At 50.6% G+C, this 8,835-nt stretch overlaps 1 long non-coding RNA gene across 1 annotated transcript; it reads right to left on the bottom strand.

Annotated features, from left to right (window-relative positions):
• Nucleotides 1–4,077: 4,077 nt before the first annotated feature.
• LOC117084165 lies at nucleotides 4,078–8,608 on the bottom strand. Its single transcript, XR_004437331.1, has 3 exons — nucleotides 8,187–8,608; nucleotides 5,422–7,729; nucleotides 4,078–5,324 (listed from the first exon to the last, which is right to left on the bottom strand). It is a non-coding gene; the product is annotated as an uncharacterized LOC117084165 (long non-coding RNA).
• Nucleotides 8,609–8,835: the final 227 nt, after the last annotated feature.

Genomic DNA, 8,835 nt, shown 5'->3' with positions numbered 1-8,835 from the left:
CAGCTACTGGAGAGTGAATGCTTTTCTAGGATCATCAGCTCCTTTTGGGCTCATCCCTCCACGCTGACTGAGCTTGGGTGGCTGACCTTTCGTTTTCTTATATGTGGGAGGCAATTGAGAGCAAGGCTGTGGGGCTGGAATTCAAACCCCTCTCCCCATAGCCCCAGGGTGTGTCCATGTGGGGCTGCCAGATACACAGGGAAAGACAAAAGAGCTGGGGAATGTTGACTCTGGATTTTTGGCAGCCTGGGTCCTCCCTTTTTCCTAAATCAGGACCCAGTCAAATAAGGAGATTGCCTCTGACCATGTGCTGCAGCTTGACAATAATATGACCATAGACCAAAACCCACAGTTACTCCAGGCAAACCTAGATTTTTAAGGGAAGTGTATGTGGGTGGCCTTATTTTACTGAGAAAAACCTTGTTTTGTTTATATTTTCCCCCTTACTTTGCAGAAGAAATAAGATCCCTTCTAACAAGGCTGCAGGTGATTTCTACTTCTCACTTGACTTGGAAACTCTTCCAAGAGCGTTGATCTTCCCAGCGTTGACATGTAGGTCTTGTTCTCCTGACCTTTAGCCTATATTGTTGACCAAAGCTGTTTCAAGGGTTCCCTGTGTGAAAGGAAGCTGGGGTTGGGCAATTCTTGGGGAGGCAAGAGGACACCACCCCATCTCATGACTAAATCAAAACTCAGCTCAGGACAGGAGGATCTAGGGCTGAGTGGCTGCAGCAGGGAGATGATCCCTGAGTGGAGAAGCGAGTCTGGCCCTGGCCAGCAGCCTCCTGGAGCCCTATGCCCTCACACGAGTGATCTGAGCATCTGTGGCTCATAGGTGATCACTTGACACAAGTAGATCTCCCAACCCAAGGAAGCCAGCGTGTCCCTACAGGACATCCAGAGTGTGAGGAAGGACAAGGGAGTTTGGGCCCTGGGCCCTGGGTGCCTGCCCAGCCATATTCAGAGAATTGAGCCTTCTTCTCTCTTCTGCCAATGGAAAAAAGGAGAGAAGAGGTTAAACTTTCTCTCTCAATCAATGTGACTGAGGCCCTTCCAGAAACCTCCTGCTTGTGCAACATGGTGTGTTCCTGAGGGTCTCTATTTAGGGACAGCCTAAGGTGCTATGAGGAATCGTCTTGAGCTACCCGATCTTTCAGGCTGAGAGACCTAGCTAGAAATCTCCAGGACCAGGGAGGCAGGGGCTGGACGGCAGGGACTCCATGTGTGAGGCAAATGTATGTGCAGAGGGGTCTGAGTGGGAGAGAGTGAGCAGCGTGGTTCCCTGGGCGTGCTGACGCCTGCTGCGTTCTGTCCAGCATACTGTCTTAGTTTCCCAGGGCTGTCATAACGAAGTACCTCCAACTGGATGGCTTCAAGAAGAAATTTCCATCTCACGGTTCTGGAGGCTGCAAGTCCAAGAGCGGGGTGTTGGCAGGATCCGTTTATTTTGAGCCCTCCCTCTTTGACTGGTCGATGATCACTTTCTTCCTGTGTCTTCATGGTATCTTCCTTCTGAATGTGTCTGTGTCCAAAATTCCTCTTCTTATAAGGACACCAGCCATATTGGATTAGAGTCCACTCTAATGACCTCATTTTAACTTAATTACCTCTGTAAAGATCCTGTCTTCAAATATGGTCACATTCTAAGGTGTACTGCAGGTTAGGACTTCAATGTATGCATTTCAGGGGAACACAACTCAGCCTGTAACATATACCTAGAGCAGAAAGCATCTTATCCCAAATGAGCAGCTTTGCAGCCCTGCTGCCAACCGAAGCCATTTCACCTATAAAGGCACAGCCCTATACTGCTCACGAAGCATTTGCACTTGTGATTTCTCCTTCAATCTCTCTGACCCTTCTGAAGTCAGCAGAGAAGACAGTCTTGTCCCATTTCACAGATGAGAAGAAAGAGTTCCTGAGAATCAAGTATGTGGCCTTGAGCCCTACTGCCAGGAAGTGAAAGAGCTGAGCTGAGATGTGGGTCTTAGTCTGTTATCTCTTGCTGTAACAGAGTACCAGGCTGGGTAATTCATAAAGAAAAGAAATTTATTTCTTACAGTTCTGGAGGCTGGGAAGTCTAAGAGCATGATGCCAGCATCTGGTGAGGGGCATTCCATGGCAGAAGGGCAGAAGGTGGAAGTGGGCGTGTGAGATAGAGAAAGGAAATTGACTGACTTCATCCTTTTATTAGGAACCCATAACTGTAATAATCCGCATTAATCCATTCACCCTCATGACTTAATCTCTTAAGGCCCCGCCTCTCAACACAGCTGCTTTGGGGATTATGCTTCCAACACATGAATCTTGCGGACACAGTCAGACCATAGCACCCAGCCTCCTCACTCCTCCTGCAGAGCTCTTTCAAACTCACTGGGTCTGGACCAGAACATTCCCCCTCAAGGAGGAAAGAAAATATTTCATCTGAGAGCTTCCCATCCAAATCAAGTGTGATGACACTCTGCTTGTCCTATTTAATTTGCCAGAGCTTTACCACAACATTTATTTGTTAAATAAAGTTGCTGCTTTTCATGTTAGCCCAAGTCTGCTGCTGTTGGCCAGGCACTCTGCTAGGCACTTCATCTGCATTATGTCTCATAGTAGTCCAGTGAAATCATATTTGTGGATGAGAAAGTGGGAACACAAGGAGATAAAATAAAGCAGCTAGTCAGTGCTGGAGGGGTAAACTGAACTCAGATAAGGGTAAGTTAAAACCCCTTATTCTTTGCAGGATATTGGCCTTCAATAAATTTATTGATTCAACAAGTATCTACTAAAGGTAGCTTTGTGCTAAGCACTGTTGAAGACTACTCCAGATGCTTAGGATGAATCAGTTGACAAAACACACACTGGTCCCTAGCCTTGGGGAGCTTATATTCTACCAGGAGGAGACAAATAATAAATATAATAAATGAGTAAATTATGTTACATATTAGAAAGTGAAAAGTGCTATGGAAAATACAGGTGCAAGGCAGGGGTGATCAGAAATACTGGGGGTGAGGGAAAGTTGCAATATGAAACAGAGTGGTCAGGAAGTCCTCATGGAGGAGGTGACATTTAAGTAGTGGATTAGGAGTCCAGCAACCTGTATTCCTGCACCAACTCCAGCTTGATTTCTCAGTGTACTTGAAAAATGACTTCAGCCAGGCATGGTGGTTCATACCTGTAATCCTAGCACTTTGGGAGGCCAAGGCAGGTGGATCGCTTGAGGCCAGAAGTTCGAGATCAGCCTGGCCAACATGGCAAAACCCTGTGTTTACTGAAAATACAAAAATTAGCCAGGTGTGGTGATGTGTGCCTGTGGTCCCAGCTACTCAGGAGGCTGAGACAGAGATCACTTGAACCCAGGAGATGGAGATTTCAGTGAGCAGAGATCGCACCACTGCACTCCAGCCTGGCTGACAGAGCTAGACCCTGTCAAAAGAAAAAAAAAAAAAGAAAGAAAGAAAGAAAAGAAAAGAAAGAAAGAGAGAGAAGGAAAGAAAGAGAGAGAAAGAAGAGAGAGAGAAAGAAAGAAAGAAAGAAAGAAAGAAAGAAAGAAAGAAAGAAAGAAAGAAAGAAAGAAAGAAAGAAAGAAAGAAAGGAAGGAAGGAAGGAAAAATGACTTCTCCTGGGTCTCAGTTTCCCCACCTGTCAAATGTAGGTGTTGGTCAAGATCTCTGGCTCCTCTCCAGCTCCCTGGAGGTTTTCTGTGCCTGAAGAGAAGCCTATGCAGTGTGGGGCCATGGATTTACTCACCAACTTATTTTTCCTACAGGATTTAGCCTGATTTCCTGGCATCTGCCTCTCCCCAACTAACCTCTCAACTTGGTCTGAGTCACTTCTGCAGGAAGGCTGTTGGGTTGAGCTGAGCTCGGAAGAGTGCTGGAAGAAACCTGGGTCACACAGTCCCACTGCCCCCCACCCCAGGACGGGAGCTCCTTCTGAGATGTGGGGAGCATGGTCATGGTGGGCATACACAGCCCCAACCTGAAGGTCCCTTAGAGACTCCTGTTTCACTAATTGGGCAGCTGAGACTAAGAGAGGGGAAGGGACTAGTCCAGGGTCTCACAGAGGTCACTGAAAATATCTGACTTTAAATAAATAAATAAATAACCGTTTTATTGGGGCATAACTAGCACATATTAAACCACACATATAGTGTAAAATTTCACGTATTTTGATGCACATATACACCCACTCAACCATCTCCACAGTCAAGATATTTCACATTCCCATCAGCTTTCAAATTTTCTCCTGTTCTTTTTTCTCCCCCTTATTCCACACTCCAAGCCCCTCAGATCTATTTTCTATCACTATCATTTAGTTTCTGCATATATTTTAAAATAGAGCTGACAGGACTGGCTGATAGATTGGGTGTACATTTTGAAAGAGAAGGGTCTAGAATGACTCTAAGAGTTTGGCCTGAGTAACCAAAAGCTGGAGTTGTCATCATCTGAGTTAAGGGGGGAAGGAACTTCAAGTAGCTCCCCACGTGGAAAAGGCATTGGTGGCAGCTGCCAAAACAGCCTGGAGTTGCAGAGACAGCCTGTGCTGGAGAACAGAGATGGAATTGAAAGTCAGGGCTAAGCCAGATGTGGTAGTTCATGCCTGTAATCCCAGCACTTTGGGAGGCCGAGGTGGGTGGATCACTTGAGCCCAGCAGTTCAAGATCAGCCTTGCTATGTAAAGACATAGTGAGACCCTGTCTTTACGAAAAATAAAAACGTTATATGGGTCTGGTGGTGTGTGCCTGTGGTCTCAGCTACTTGAGAGGCTGAGGCAGGTGGAATGCTTGAGCCCAGGAGGTGGAGGCGGCAGTAAGCCATGATCGGTCCACTGCCCTCTAGCCTGGGGAACAGTGAAACCCTGAATCCAAAAGGAAAGCCAGGACCTGAGGGAGGTCTCCAAGGATCAAGGGTACCTGGAGACAGAGCCTGGCCTCTCATACTTGTGGACCATCTCTCTAGAAAAATGCACTGTTGTCCACAACTCTGCTTCCCAAAAGGAGTCACAGAGTCCCTGATCCCTGGAAAGGAGCCCTTCCAGGGCAGAGCTGTGTCATTCCATCTTAATGTTTCCGGTGCCCGCACAGTGCCTGGCCCTGGTAACAGCTTGTACATGCTTATTGAACCACGTGGCTGGGAGGACTAAAGGGAAACTTTTCCCTTCAACAGTTAGGAACCCACTTCTGCTTTCTTCCCAGAAGGCACACCAGAGGCCCTGAGTCACATGAATAGGATTTGCAGTCCTTTACCATCAGCCGGAGGGCGATTTCCGTCTGTAATGACCACTCCCAGGACTGGGAGAGTTTCCCTTTCCCCAGCTCTCACCTCTGGCCTGTGATTCTGCAGAGGAGAAAGCAAAATGACGTTTGATTCAGTAACACCTTTCAAGAACTTTCCTTCAGCTGACCACTCAATAACCTTGCCAGTTAGCTCTTACCATCCCCACTTCACAGATGAGGAAAGGGGGGCTCCAGAGAGAAGACAGGAGCAGGTTTGAACCCACCACCTCTGACACCACTGCAGCCTCCCTGCAAGGAGGAAGTTCTGTTGAAGAAGGGGCAGCACCCTTGGTGGCATTGTACAAAGGCTTCAGGGACTCTGCCCCTCGTTTGAGGGTCCCCTCACTGGGCACTGCCCCATACAGGTCTCTTTTCACCCCTGCAAACATATATAAGACATGGTGTCCCAGGTGGACGACCGCCCCTCTGACCCACCTGCCCAGCACCCCATCCTGGCCTGTTCTCTCATGTGAGTCCCACATCGTTCAGGCCCTAAACTGCCTCCTCCCACTCCAGCTGTGTGCAGGACCCCATGGAAGTACCTTCTGAGGACCCCAATCCTGCTAAAACAGTCCATCATCTCTGCTTCCCCAGTTAGCACGGGTGGGCACTCACATTGTGTCTGGCCGGCACACAGGCAGCAGGCACTGTCCCAGCCCTCCTGCAGCCAGAGTGAGTCAACGGATCACTCCTAAGAGAGTCATGGTGGCGATGAGGAGTGCCGCAGAGAAGTCCAGGGTGTGGGACAGAGGGACCAGCCCTCCAGGGGGTCCATAGAGGCATTCCAGGGATTGAGGGGAGAGCTGGGGCTGAGGGATGAAGAGAGAGCGGTCCAGGCAGAGGAGAGAGGAGACAGAGGCATAAGGGGAGGAGAGGCATGTGTGCCTGAGGGGAGATCAGGAAGACCAGAGAGGATGTCTGGAGGGAAAGCAGAACAGGAATCTGTGAGCCTTGGACACCAGCAGAGAAGCCATCCCAGTGGCTGGGCTCTGGCACTGGGAACAGGCCGTGGTCTGGGGTCTAGCAGCCGCCTTGTTGTGTGTTGGCAGGGAGTCCAGGCTGGGTGGCCAAGGGCAGGCCCCAAGAGCTTTGCCCGTCAGAGGGGAGGCTGCTGGTGTCCCCGCCCAGTTTATCTCACAGTTTATCTGTGGAGAAGAATTTCTGCCTTGGTCAAAAACTCTCAGTGGATTGTGGCCTGGGCCTTTGGTCTGCCGAGAGTTTTTGACCGAGGCAGAAAGGCTGAGCCCTGGAATGTGCTGACCTCTGACTCCTGCAAGGCTCAGGAGCTGAAGCTCATTCTTTCCAGTGCCAAAGCCCTGCTGAAGATGAGGGTGGGCAAGGCCCAGAGCCGGGCAGGGCTGCTCAGAAGCATCCACTTCCCTTAGGATGGTTCCCACAAAGGCCTGGACTCTCCCCAGAGCCTCCCCCCTCCTCCCTGGCATCCTTTCCTGATAAGGAGAGGAAGGCCTCTGAGGCCAGGGTCAGCTATAAGCACATAGCCAGGAAAGTGCCAGCTCATTGCTTCCTGGGCAGAGCCCTGCCAAGAGTCCTGGAAGCTGGAGCCTTTCAGGAAACTTTGCCGTTGGTTTTGGTAACCTGTCCCACCACCGCACAGGAGCAGGGCACACATGGCCTGCATTGGGAGGGAAGTCCCAGTAGCTAAAGGGAGCGGGGTCTTGGGGGAAAGTTGCCAGGCAGGGCCCCGGGTGTGGGGAGGGCACCAGCCTCAGAGAGACCTCACCCTTGAGCACCATTCGCCCTCAAGCCTCTGGGGCCTCGTCTGTAAGATGAAAATCACAGCAGCTCTGCCAACGCCCATGGAGAGGTTTGAGACAGTAGGAGGAACTAAGGTGCTTTCCAACTGTGAAGGGAGACTCCCCTAGTCCCGTTATCCTGGGGAGAGAGACACTGAGGTCAGCCAGGAACCACAGGCATCCATGTGAAGCAGAGAATTGGTGAGCTGGGGTCCTCCTTGCCTGGGGCCCTCAGGGACCCACAGTGCCAGGAGTCAGGCGAGGTCTGACAGAGACTTCCTCCGCACCAGTGCCCTTGATTCTGAAACCCAGTGCCTGGGATTCTTCTCCACAGATAAACTGTGAGCGCTGAATGCCCCTGTCACACCAAGACTTGGGCTTGCCTTTGGGCTGGTGGTTCTTAGCTGGGTCGGTTGAGAGTCTTCTGCAGGGGGAGGGGATGGACACATGCGTATTCCGGGAGTTCAGACTCTCTCCAGGGTGAGGGAGGCACAGGAGCCTGGCCACAGAGCCCCGGGAGGTCAGTGTGTGGGTGTGAGGACACAATTGAGAACAATTCCCAGGTGGTTCCCATTGCTCTCTGCACTCCGTTCTGGGTCTGCCTCCGGGGACTCTTCCCTGTGGTCAGTGAGTTCTCAAGGGTGTGGGTGTGGGTGTGCTTCCTCCTCCTCAGAGCTCAGAGTATGGGTCACAGAGCAGGCTCTCTGTGCAGCTGTTAGGAAGATGAATAGAACACACTCATGAGGAACTCTCAACTCAAGCCTCTTTGTCTCTAGTACCTAGCACAGCATCTGCCCTATGGCAAGTGCTCGATCAATACCTGCTAGCTATTTGCTCCCCCAATAAACCCTGCTCCACAGACAGTCTATTACTATCGGACATTTTCCAAACATGCCTCTTGTTTTCCAGCTTCCCAGCCCTGTTCTTTCGGACTGGGGAAAGTCCCTCTTCCAATGAACATGTGGAGTGTCCTTCATGGGCCTCCTTTTCTGGGCTGACTTCTCTGACCTGTCTGACTCAGACTCAACACCACCCCCAGTCAAAGACCCCCAAGGACATTCCTCAGTCTTACTGACAACTTCCTGAATCTCGGTGCTCACTTACGCCCCCCAACCCCAGCCTTTTCCTCAGCCCTCACCCTAGTCTCAGCACCTAACTAGGGTACGTACCAGCAAATGATGTCCAGCAGTTTGCAGAGACGCATAGGTGCCCTCTCTGACATGCAGGGGTACACATCGTCAGTGCACACATGCACATGCTCGCTGCTTTTCAGGAGACACCAGGCTGGCTAATAGAAGTGAGAGGAGCTTAACACGTCACCTCCGTCCATTGGAAAGTAAGTGGTGGTTTTAGAAGGGAACAGAGCTGGCTCCAGGAAGCCTAGGCAGGTAACCTTGGAAAAATCACCTCCCTGAGCCTCAGTTCCCCCATCTGTAAAATGAAGGTGTGGGACCAGGTGATCTCTAAGGTCTCTCTTGGCACCAGAGGTCTGACACAGGGACACTGGGTAATCGCATCATAAGAATGAGATTCCCCAGGCCGGGAGCGGTGGCTCACGCCTGTAATCCCAGCACTTTGGGAGGGCTAGACGGGTGGATCACCTGAAATCAGGAGTTCGAGACCAGCCTGGCTAACATGGTGAAACCCCAACTCTACTAAAAATACAAAATTAGCTGGGGATGGTGGCATATGCCTGTAATCCCAGCTACTTGGGAGGCTGAGGCACGAGAATCGTTTGCCCGAGAGGTGGAGGTGGCAGTGAGCCAAGATTGGGCCATTGTACTCCAGCCTGGGCAACGGAGTAAAACTCCATCTCAA

The sequence above is a fragment of the Trachypithecus francoisi genome, unplaced genomic scaffold, assembly GCF_009764315.1.
Source record: "Trachypithecus francoisi isolate TF-2019V2 unplaced genomic scaffold, Tfra_2.0 Lachesis_group0, whole genome shotgun sequence".
In the NCBI taxonomy this organism is placed as follows: domain Eukaryota; kingdom Metazoa; phylum Chordata; class Mammalia; order Primates; family Cercopithecidae; genus Trachypithecus; species Trachypithecus francoisi.
Note: the sequence above shows the minus strand (reverse complement) of the source record. Positions and strands in the feature narration are given on the sequence as shown.